We start from the raw sequence: 7389 nt of genomic DNA, 5'->3' as shown, positions 1-7389 counted from the left end.
ACTTCTCATTGTGTGCACCTCTTCAGGAAGCAAGAAGTGATTGGAAAATCAGAATCTAGATAGTGCTGGGGGCCTTGACCAAAGCAACATCACAATCTGCTCTCGACCTAACACCCTGTTGTTCAGCGAGGAAGTGACATCACATGAGCAGAATCTCAAAGAAGGAACAGAAATGTGACAGGCAGAAGCGCATATTTATTCCTCAGGTTCCTGGCATTTGTGGGGAGGGTCACTTGGGGAGAGTTTGCTCAAGAAATCAGGGAGCATTGTTATATGCATGAAGGCAGACTCTGCCTCGACGTTTGCACCATCAAATGGAAGTTGTCTCTTTGATGGATGGGCTGGGAGAGCAGTTTCTTGGCAGGTAAGGGATTCTGAGCCTGCTTGGTCTGCACGCTTTTGGCAGGCTGTCTGTCTTGATTTGTTGCTTTGAAGGGCCATTGCTCAGAAAGCTTTTGTTATCAGCAGAGCTTAGGGCTACTGGATCATGTCTGTTTCTGTACTCTGCAGACATAACTCTCCAGGCTCAAAGCTTTGTTATCTATATTATCCAAACTGGGAGGAAGGCCAGGTCCAGCTAATGGCTGGGCAAACCTGTCCATCCATTGCTTGTCAGCAGGTGATTCTGAGATGGCTTGGAATCTTGCCTTGCACTACTTAGGACTTGAGTTGTCAATGAACTTGGGTGGAACTAGAGACAAGAATAGACTGGCTACCATGCAGGACATCACATCATGCATTATTCATGGAGCAAGTATTTCTTGAACTCTTAGTTTGTTTTAAGTGCTGGAAAGAGATGCAGCATGTTGCTTGTTTTCCCTGAGAATAAACCAATGAGCACAATAGCATGTCAATGAGTCTCATCAGATGGAAGCAAAATCAGCTTTTGGCGACGCAGAAGAGCATCCTTCACGGGACAATTTTGTGTTAGCCTAGGGTGGAATGTGCTGTGATAAAGTCAAGGGAAGGCTCAGCCTGGAAACACATAGTATTCCTGTGAGAACCAAATAACTATTTCAAGAATGCATGAGGATTGTGTAAGCGGAAAAAAATCAAAGGAGAGGAGCTGGCTTGTTTTAGCTGTCACTCTCTAATTATGCAGCACAACGGAGTTCTTCAGTGGGTAGCCAAAGATTGGACTCAGTGTGCATGGCTTCTAATGCCAGTGAGTGGCACTTCCCTGAATGATCTCACCTTTCTAGAATACCTTTCTCTCAACTTCCTTGTCACCCCACAAACACAAAACCATCTTTTTATTTAGTAGTAGCTTTGCTTCATCCTGGCACAGAATCCTCTCCAAGGAGCCCAAGTACAAAGGACGGTGGGTGGTTGAATGTGCAAAAGAAATGCTGCTCTCATTTATTTGGGCCTTAAACCCAGAGTTCAAGCCTGTAGTGTACATGGCTTTGGGGCAGCCTAAATTTTGCCCTCAGCCTGTTCAGTGCATAGCAATCTTATCTGTGTAACTACAGCATAAGTTCTTCAAGGGCAGGACCAATGCCCTTGGGTACTTTTCTTTACTCTTCACTGGCTGGCATTGTGTGAAGCACCGCGTTTGTCACCGTTTTACCAACAAGGCTGATCAAAATGAGGCTGTTAATTTCATCTGTGGAGTTTCATTTGCAATTAAATGGATGGTGATGCCTTGGTTATGGCTTAATTAATAAATTCAATAAACATGAATTAAGGATCTATGATGAGCCCAGACTCTGTGTTAAGCACTGGATCTCTGGAGACGAATGACAGCTCTTGGCTCTCGAAAAGTTCATAGTCTAGTAGGAGACAAACAAACAAGTGTGAATGCATAGTTATAATGCTGGGGGTAATTGCCAGGGAATAGATTGGTTTAAAGAACTGTGAAAACCCAAAGGAAGGAGTGAGAAATGATGCTTGCTGATACCATAGATCATGTTGGTTTTGAAGGATGCACACAGAATTTCTGAAGAGTGAAAGAAAAGAGTATTCCAGGCAGAAGTAGCAAGAGTAGCGAGGGCCCAGCTGTGTGATGAGTTAGGAAGCCGTATTTGAGGGAGTTGAGTTCTCACTGTGACTAGTATCTGGGTCATGTGGTGGGAAGTGGGTTCAAGGGTTAGGGGCAGGGTCTTCCAGAGCCGCTCAAGAACTTAAGCTTTATGCAGTTTTGCGAGAACGTCAAATGCTTATTGCGTGGGACACTGCAATCCTGTCTGTGAATGTCCTTTGATCTAGTCCTGCTTGGATTGCTAAGAAAGGTTCCACAGGGCTGAAGAGTGGCTAGACGACCGAGTACACTAAAGAGTTGCCATGACAGACATGAGTTTATGAAGAAAATATGTGCAGTCATGACGGCCCAGGACTGTAGTCTCGGGACTTGGAAAGGAAGAACATCAGGATCAGAAACTCAGGCTGGTCTCGAACTCACTGTGTAGCAATGGATGACTCCCCACTCTCAAACACACACACAAACAAACAGAAGTGATGATGATATTATCTGAGATTATGAGAGCAGAGAGGATCCTTCAGCTAAGCCAGGAGAGACTGCGGTGGGGGTGGTGAATTGTAAAGAGACAGGGTAAAGGAGTCCTGACCCTCCCTGGGAGTCGAGGGAAGCTAGACGGACTAAGTAGCTCTGCCCCAACTAACACAATTAAAGAAACTGCAAGAAAGGAGAAAGGGGGGAAAAGGGAAGGAGGGATGGGCGGAGGCAGGGAAGGAAGGAAGAAGATGAATTTACAGTTGTGCATTACTAATAGTACAATCATACAGGGAGCGACTACTGACCTGGTGTTGTGTTTGTGTTTTAATTTTATACATACAGATTCATGAAGGAATATATTAATAGGGAATAGTATAATGTCACACTTTTGCTGACTACTGAGACCTACAGCCTTTTATCCAAACACAGCAACATGTATGTAAAACAAGGTTAACAAGCATAATATTTAGGTCAGTTATAGAAGTAAACAAAGTACAGTTTAGAGTGGGAAGAAACATAAGAAATACAAATAACTAAATACAATGGAGAACCTTCTTTGCATAATTTAACCTGGTCTCTTCCCAGGCTCATCCAAATGTTGTTGGAAGATCTTCAATTGAGTTTCATGTCCAATATGACCTTCCCTTCCATCTCAGACATCCTCACTCTGGCAATCCTGATAAGAAATCCTGATCCTTGAGCACTAGTGAAAGGGACTAAATAGACAACCTCATGAGAAAAACGCATCCTCAGAGGGCTCAAATGGTGACAGCCCCTCATCAGAGTCACTGAAGTCCACAATCTTATACTCTACCCTACAGATCCCCATTCCCATTTTCCTCAATGTTTCGTAGTTAATTGAGTTGAGAACAGCTGAGCCAACAAAACATTGCCAATTCATTCATTACCATCAGACACGTAACTGCGAGATGGATCGTGCACTCATGTCCTCTAGCCCTAGCATAGCATATTTACTCGGTGTTGACATTTCTAGGAGAAGCTAAATTGCAAGTGAGAGCAGAATCGCCGCAGTGAAAGATGGAGGTATGAACAAGTAATTGATGCCAGTAGGTGTACCTATCTGTTGCCTTCACCTTCCCCCAAAGGGTTCTCCAGTCCAAACTCCCATGAGCATCTGGGAGCGATTTATTCCAGCTGTAGACAAAGTGTTTAAGAGAAAATGCAGGCAGAGGTACTTATTGTTTACACGAGAAACCGAAAAGTGGCTGGTGACATCAAGGTTCAGATTTCAAGTTCCAAAAGGTCAAAGCACGAACGGGTTTGTTAAACATTCAGCCAATACGTGTCTGGCTTGTTCCGTGTCAGGCATCACAGCATAGACACGTCAGCAAACAAAGCAGGGGCTCTGGCATTAGTAGGCTCTGAACAGGAGCATACAGATGCGTTGACCAGAAATTACAATAAAGGATACAATGCTGCTGCAGTGGTGGATTATTCGAGATATGGTAGGAGATGGGATAAAGAAGCCCTGTTCCTCCCAAGGAGTCAAGGGAAGTTAAACAGGCTAAGTAGCTGCCCTAACTAACACAATTAAAGAAACTGCAAGAAAGGAGAAAGGGGGGGAAAGGGAAGGAGGGATGAACAGAGGGAGGGAGGGAAGGAAGAAGGATGCCTTTTATAATTGTGCATTACTAATAATACAATCATACAGGGAGCTACTACTGACCTGGTGTTGTGTTTTAGTTTTATGCATAAGGATTCATGAAGGAATATATTAATAGGGAATAGTATAAGGTCACACTGCTTTCACTTAGTATTCTATCATAAATTCATTCCAGAGAAATGAAAACACATTCTAAAAGAATTCCATTGCCGGGTGTGGTGGTGCACACCTGTAATCCTAACACTTAGAGGCAAGCAGATTTCTGTGAGTTTAAGGCCAGCCTGGTTTACCTAGCAAGCTCGGGTCAGCCAGGGCTGCATAGTGAGATGCTGCTTCAGCAAAACGGCACACCACCACCAACGAAATGTTTTGGAGAGCTGGTTCAGTGGTTAAAAGCACTTGCTGCTTTTACAGCAGGCCTGGGTTCCGTTGCCAGCACCTACATAGCACCTACATAGCACCTACAACCAATTCTCTCAGTCCAGAACTTCCGATGCCTCCTCTGGCCCCCACAGGTACCAGGCACACATATGGTGAACATACGTATATGAAGGCAAATATCAAAATAAATAAAATAATTCTATGAAAATAGAATTATCACTTGATCTTTCTATTATCAGAATAGATCATAACTTATCTAACTGAAGCCCTATTGTTGAATGTTTGTTATATATCTATTTGTTTCATAGTATTAAGTTATTATATTATACTAATAATTATTAGTACGAGCATAATATACATGCATATCTTAATATTATAATTAAAATGAGAGGACTTTAACGACAGTAGTAACACCTTGATATGCGGATGTTAGAATCCAGGACCTCCTGCAGATACCAGCATCACAGATGTTAGAATCCAGGACCTCCTGCAGATACCAGCATCACTGTGCTAGTACCTTGCACAGATGCTAATGATCTCTAAACAGCTACATTTACACGGAGTGTAAACTGCTGTTAGACCATACTGTTTAAGAAGCAACAGCAATGAGAAGGTCTGTGCTTGTTCATTACAGGTACAAGTTTTAAAATATTTCGGATGCCCAGGTGTTTAAATGCACAAACATAGGGCCCAGGAAGCAGAAGTCTGACTGTATACACCAAACCCTTCACTTCATAAATGATGAAACAGGGCCCCAGTGAGTTTAAACATGATTTCCCCCTATGCACATGGTTGACTAATTGGAGGGCTTGGTTTTTATACTTCTGGGAAAATTCACTTGGAAAGGAGGAACAGAAGTGGTTGGTTCATCTGAGAGCTGGCTAACATAGAAGACCTTGGGGGGGATATGACGGTCAGGAGGAGCCAAGCGACTAAAAGTAGAGAGGGCAGAGGAATGATGGGAACTTGATGACCTCAGGCACACATGGTAGAACTTTCTATCCAGGGATCTGACTCTGGACTGTCAGCCTAAAAGGCTGACAGCTGGAGGAGCATGTGATCTCTTGCACAATACCTGACCGCAGCAGGAGACTTGACAGACACTTCAGCAAGCCTGGCTCAGGAAAACCACTGAGGGGGATCTGACCAAGGAAGTTGGTACTTATTGGTAGGGAGAAGTAAGATATTGTGCATGAGGAGCGGTCATGAGAGTTGGCTCAGATGCTAAGAGCACTTTTATTTGTATCGGGCACTCACAACCATCTGTCAGGGTGACAACCATCAGACCCAGGGAATCTGACACTCTCTTCTGGCCTCTGTGGGCACCCACACTCATGTACACATACACAATTAAAAATAAGGTTTTTTTCTTTCAAGAAAACTGTCTTTTCTCATGCACGGGGAGCCTCATAGCTGAAGCACTATATTAATTCATTTCCTTGTGACGATAAAACACCTGACAAAAGCATCTTAAGGAGAATTCGTTCTGGCTCACAGTTCTAGGGGCAACAGTACAGCATGGGGTGGTGTGGCAGAAGCTGCAAGCAGCTGGTCACATGTGCTTGCAGTCAGAAAACCAAGAAAAGAAAAAAAAACACTTATGCTCAGAAAACTAAAACGCTTACACTCAGAAAAAGAAAATAATGCTCACATTCAGATTGCGGTGTCTTTTATGTTCGGTCTGAGACTGAATAGAATAGTTACCGCCCACATTTAGGGTAGGTCTTCTTACCTCAATTAACCTAATCCAGATAATCTCACACAACCCTGATTTGTTTCCATGGTGATTATACATCCCACCAAGCTGACCATCAAGGTTATCATCACAGGTCTTTGTAATTAAGAGCATATTATTAAGAAGAAACCATAAAATGATTTCATATGTTTTATGCTAACACCAAGCCTTCGGAGACAAGGACCCAGATGGGGACTCTGTTAATGCTAAGTTTGATGATGAGTGGACAGGCATATAGAACTTTGGTTGAACCTAGGGGACATGATCTACTGAGAATAAATGGAGGTGACCTTGATCCAATTCCTCTCTGTGTCGGTATCTTCTGGAAGAAGCATCTAGGGAGGGTCAAGTCCTCTGTTTACCGCTACCTTTCCCTCTTCCATTTCAGTGACCTATGGCTGCACAGCAAACTTCAGTGACAGCTTACTGTAGACATTCTTCTCTTTGAAGGTTCATTTTATGGCGCCGTGAGAGCAATACACATTCAGAGAAACTGTACTCCAAACTCCAATGTTTGTATCATTGTGGGCCAGGGGATACACAGTACAAACCTATCTCGGGCTGGATGGTGGCAGAGAGTGGCGGTACCCTGGAAGTCAAAGGACCACAAGGGAAAAATCATCCGCATACCACTAAGCTCTGATTTGCTAAGCAGTGATGTTTGACAGGCCAAGAGTGTGAGCCACATAGTCCCTTTATGATGGGTTTGTCAAGATGCGGTTTCTTTATAAACCAAGGGTGTCTGTAGTACTGTGAGCAGGTCAGGGATTTGGGGTTTGGGGGAAGGCATCTCCTACAAGTGATATTGACAGGGAGGCACTTGGCAATTGGTACTCACTGTCCTTAGGCAAGGATGAAAGATTCGAGTAGCTTCTTCACATTCTTAGAGCCACAGTGGGGATGGCTGAAGGAGTGGGCTCCTCTGTAATTCCCCTTATCTACTACTTTAAGGGGCTCACATGCAGTCTCCCTGGCGGGGGGCTCAGGTTACCACACAGTCTAACTTGGGGCTTCCAAATACATCCTGTACTCTTGGCCTTCTTCCCCTTTTGGAGGCACTTGGGAGAAAGGAGACATAAATGTATGTGGTCAGTCTTCTACAGTTGCAAAATCACCGCCTTATAGTTAAATGAAAAGGAAGGTGAGGGGTAGGTGGGACTCAGGATCCAGGCAAGAGATAGGAGTGGCTGACTG

This window comes from Myodes glareolus, chromosome 9 (assembly GCF_982192425.1).
Source record: "Myodes glareolus chromosome 9, mMyoGla1.1, whole genome shotgun sequence".
Classification (NCBI taxonomy): domain Eukaryota; kingdom Metazoa; phylum Chordata; class Mammalia; order Rodentia; family Cricetidae; genus Myodes; species Myodes glareolus.
This window is presented reverse-complemented; position numbering follows the sequence as displayed.